Genomic DNA, 5,678 nt, shown 5'->3' with positions numbered 1-5,678 from the left:
CGCTACTGCGTTTGTTTATATTTTAATTTTTTTTTCTAATACAATAAAAGTGGGAACACGGATTCCTTTTTAAATACTAAACAGCGCTGGATCCACCTTCCTTTGTCTTTCTATACATGAATGTTGTATGTTCTTTATTAATGGCCGAACGACTGGACCGATCTGCACCAAATGTGGCACATAAGTAAATCACGCGCTTCTGAATGTTTAGACGGGTGTCAGCTTTCTAGGACATACCTTTCTCCATATAGTCACAAAGCAAACATGACACCACTTGCTTCCACTTCAAGGACCTTACTCCATATCGCCTCACATGACCTGTATCAGCCAATAGAAGCTCACAGGTCCTTCATTCTTAGCCTCACTCACATACACACAGTTTTACACCAGGTTTCCATAACAACCCAGCTATTTCTCTTTACTCGACGTGTTACTTGCAGAAAATGAACTGATCACCGCTCCTATATTACCCTGCACCTATACTACACCGCTCATATACTACACCGCTCATATACTACACCGCTCATATACTACACCGCTCATATACTACACCGCTCATATACTACACCGCTCATATACTACACCGCTCCTATATTACCCTGCACCTATACTACACCGCTCATATAATACACCGCTCATATACTACACCGCTCCAATACTACACCGCTCCAATACTACACCGCTCATATACTACACCGCTCATATACTACACCGCTCATATACTACACCGCTCCAATACTACACCGCTCCAATACTACACCGCTCCTATATTACCCTGCACCTATACAACACCGCTCATATACTACACCGCTCATATACTACACCGCTCCAATACTACACCGCTCCTATATTACCCTGCACCTATACTACACCGCTCATATACTACACCGCTCATATGCTACACCGCTCATATGCTACACCGCTCATATAATACACCGCTCATATACTACACCGCTCATATACTACACCGCTCCAATACTACACCGCTCATATGCTACACCGCTCCAATACTACACCGCTCATATACTACACCGCTCCAATACTACACCGCTCCTATATTACCCTGCACCGATACTACACCGCTCCAATACTACACCGCTCATATACTACACCGCTCATATGCTACACCGCTCATATACTACACCGCTCATATACTACACCGCTCCAATACTACACCGCTCCTATATTACCCTGCACCTATACTACACCGTTCATATACTACACCGCTCATATACTACACGGCTGATATACTACACCGCTCCAATACTACACCGCTCATATACTACACCGCTCATATGCTACACCGCTCATATACTACACCGCTCCAATACTACACTGCTACTATATTACCCTGCACCTATACTACACCGTTCATATACTACACCGCTCATATACTACACGGCTGATATACTACACGGCTGATATACTACACCGCTCATATACTACACCGCTCATATGCTACACCGCTCATATACTACACCGCTCCAATACTACACTGCTACTATATTAACCTGCACCTATACTACACCGCTCATATACTACACCGCTCATATGCTACACCGCTCATATACTACACCGCTCCAATACTACACCGCTCCTATATTACCCTGCTCCAATACTTCACCGCTCATATACTACACCGCTCATATACTACACCGCTCATATACTACACCGCTCATATACTACACCATTCACTGTGCAATAGTAAATATATGTGGTTTTTTCCTTGAGTAATATATGTGTTTCACTGGATGAATACCAATGGGAATTTTTTGGGTTAGAGCCTAACCTTTAATGTGAGATTTATTTCTCTTTTTAGCAATTTAAGATAGTGATACAATTGTATCCATAAAGTTCGTTCACTAGCGCTTGCGCACTTTACATTGACATATGTAATAAGTTCAGATAGGACAAGGATGAGATTTAAATGGTTAATACCATCACACTCTAGTATTTATAATTTATTTTAGAATTTTCCTGGTTTTTATTTATTTTTATATTTTTATATATTTTTTCAAAAAATATTATGTTTAAATATTTTAGTTCCAAGTTGGGAGCGGTACCCTCCTTGTCAGAAGGTGTGTGCCAGGAACTGATGCAACATGAGCAGCTGCTCTAGGAGTTCCTCTAGATGAATCTCTTGTATTTCAGCTGCTGCTGTTATAGAGATCTCTGTGCAGCTCTCTTATTAGCAGATCAGCTGCTTTATCAAGCCCAGTGTGTGCCAGGAGCTGATACAGCTTCAGCTGCTGCTGCTGTGGATTCCACTGTGAGGATCTCGTGTTTAGCAACACACTAAGGGTATGTGCACACACACTAATTACGTCCGTAATTGACGGACGTATTTCGGCCGCAAGTAGTGGACCGAACACAGTGCAGGGAGCCGGGCTCCTAGCATCATACTTATGTACGATGCTAGGAGTCCCTGCCTCTCCATGGAACTACTGTCCCGTACTGAAAACATGATTACAGTACGGGACAGTTGTCCTGCAGAGAGGCAGGGACTCCTAGCGTCGTACATAACTATGATGCTAGGAGCCCGGCTCCCTGCACTGTGTTCGGTCCGGGACTTGCGGCCGAAATACGTCCGTCAATTACGGACGTAATTAGTGTGTGTGCACATACCCTAATCCTGCCTATCTGTAGTTATCTAGCCCTACGCCTTTCCTTAGGCGGGATTCACACGACCGGGTCGCGTCCGAGCCCGAGTGCCGGCCGGTAAAATCGGCCATTCTGCCCGGCCGGTTTGCATAAAGTTATGCATCCGTGCCGGGCCGGGCAGATCCGGACAGTGACATCAGCGGCAACTCCTGAAGGGGAATCCCCATGTGTTCGGGGATTCCGCTTCAGGAGTTTCCCCTGATGTCACTGCCCAGATATGGACAGAGACATCAAGCGCTCTGTCCAGGAGCGGAATCCCCGAACACACGGGGATTCCGCTCCTTCAAGGAGCTAAAGTGCGGCTAGCACATAGCAGAGCGGGGAGATACCTCCCTGCTCTGCTATAGTGGCGTCGCTACAGTAGTAGCAGCAGCAGCAGCTGCTAGCGGCGCCATCGAAGGTGTCGCCGAGCCAGGGTGCTTTTAAAACAAGCAGGAGAAGGTAGCCAGCGCAGCGCTCCCTTCCACCTGCTGTACACCCCGGCCCTGCCACACCGTGTACAGCGATGCCATTCGTCAGAATGGCATCAACTCCTCCTCCTCACATGCACTCTGCGCTGTGAGGAGGAGGAGATAGAGCGCAAGAGCCGGAAAACCCGGCCGTCACTCGGGACTCATCCCGGTGATGGCCATGTATTACCCGGCCCCATAGACTTCTATGGGAGCCGGGCGGCCGGGTACCCGGGCGAAAATAGAGCATGTCCTATTTTTTGACGGGCGGTTTTCCCGGCCGTCAAAAAATCGGTCGTGTGAATAGCCCCATTAGGGGTCTATTATTTCTAATGCAGCCGGGTGCCGGACGATTTATGAACGGCCGGCACCCGGCCGGGAAACCCTGCCGTGTGAATGAGGCCTAACTCATAAGTAACTCTGCAGTAATTCATCAGGGGCTCACAGAGTTAATAGATTAGACCTTCTGGCATTCCAGAGGTCTGTGTAGACAATGCACTGATTCTATGATCAAACCTTTGATGAATTACTGCAGAGTTACTTATGGGGCTAGATAACTACAGATAGGCAGGATTAGTGTGTTGCTAAACACGAGATCCTCACAGTGGAATCCACAGCAGCAGCAGCTGAAGCTGTATCAGCTCCTGGCACACACTGGGCTTGATAAAGCAGCTGATCTGCTAATAAGAGAGCTGCACAGACATCTCTATAGCAGCAGTAGCTGAAATACAAGAGATTCATCTAGAGGAACTCCTAGAGCAGCTGCTCATGTTGCATCAGTTCCTGGCACACACCTTGTGACAAGGAGGGTACCGCTCCCAACTTGGAACTAAAATATTGAAACATAATATTTTTTGAAAAAATATAAAAAAATATAAAAATAAATAAAAACCTAAATTCTAAAATAAATTATAAATACTAGAGTGTGATGGTATTAACCATTTAAATCTCATCCTTGTCCTATCTGAACTTATTACATATGTCAATGTAAAGTGCGCAAGCGCTAGTGAACGAACTTTATGGATACAATTGTATCACTATCTTAAATTGCTAAAAAGAGAAATAAATCTCACATTAAAGGTTAGGCTCTAACCAAAAAAAATTCCCATTGGCGCTCATATACTACACCGCTCCTATACTACACCGCTCCTATACTACACCGCTCCTATATTACCATACACCTATACTAAACCACTCATATACTTGACCGCTGATATACTACACCGCTCCTATACTACACCGCTCCTATACTATACCGCTCCTATACTACACCGCTCCTATATTACCCTGCACCTATACTAAACCACTCATATACTTGACCGCTGATATACTACACCGCTCCTATACTATACCGCTCCTATACTACACCGCTCCTATATTACCCTGCACCTATACTAAACCGCTCATATACTTGACCGCTGATATACTACACCGCTCCTATACTACACCGCTACTATACTACACCGCTCCTATAATACACCGCTCATATACTACACCGCTCATATACTACACCGCTCCAATACTACACCGCTACTATACTACACCGCTCATATACTACACCGCTCCTATACTACACCGCTACTATACTATACCGCTCCTATAATACACCGCTCATATACTACACCGCTCATATACTACACCGCTCATATACTACACCGCTCATATACTACACCTCTCCTATACTGCACCGCTCCTATACTACACCGCTGATATGCTACACCGCTGATATACTACACCGCTGATATACTACGCTGCTCCTATACTACTCCGCTCATATACTACACCGCTCCTATACTACACCGCTCCTATATTACCCTGCACCTATACTAAACCGCTCATATACTTGACCGCTGATATACTACACCGCTCATATACTACACCTCTCCTATACTACACCGCTCCAATACTACACCGCTCCTATATTACCCTGCACCTATACTACACCGCTCATATACTACACCGCTCATATACTACACCGCTCCTATACTACACCGCTCCTATATTACACGCTCCTATACTACACCGCTCCTATATTACCCTACACCTATACTAAACCGCTGATATACTACACCGCTCATATACTACACCGCTCCTATACTACACTGCTCCTATACTACACCGCTCATATACTACACCGCTCATATACTACACCACTCCTATACTACACCTCTCCTATACTACACCACTCCTATACTACACCTCTCCTATACTACACTGCTCCTATACTACACTGCTCATATACTATACCGCACCTATACTACACCGCTCCTATACTACACCGCTCCTATACTACACCGCTCCTATACTAGACTGCTCCTATATTACACCGCTCCTATACTACACCGCTCATATACTACACCACTCATATACTACACCGCTCCTATATTACACGCTCCTATACTACACCGCTCCTATATTACCCTTCACCTATACTAAACCGCTGATATACTACACCGCTCATATACTACACCGCTCCTATACTACACTGCTCCTATACTACACCGCTCATATACTACACCGCTCATATACTACACCGCTCCTATACTACACCTCTCCTATACTACACCG

This window comes from Rhinoderma darwinii, chromosome 4 (assembly GCF_050947455.1).
Source record: "Rhinoderma darwinii isolate aRhiDar2 chromosome 4, aRhiDar2.hap1, whole genome shotgun sequence".
NCBI lineage: Eukaryota > Metazoa > Chordata > Amphibia > Anura > Rhinodermatidae > Rhinoderma > Rhinoderma darwinii.
This window is presented reverse-complemented; position numbering follows the sequence as displayed.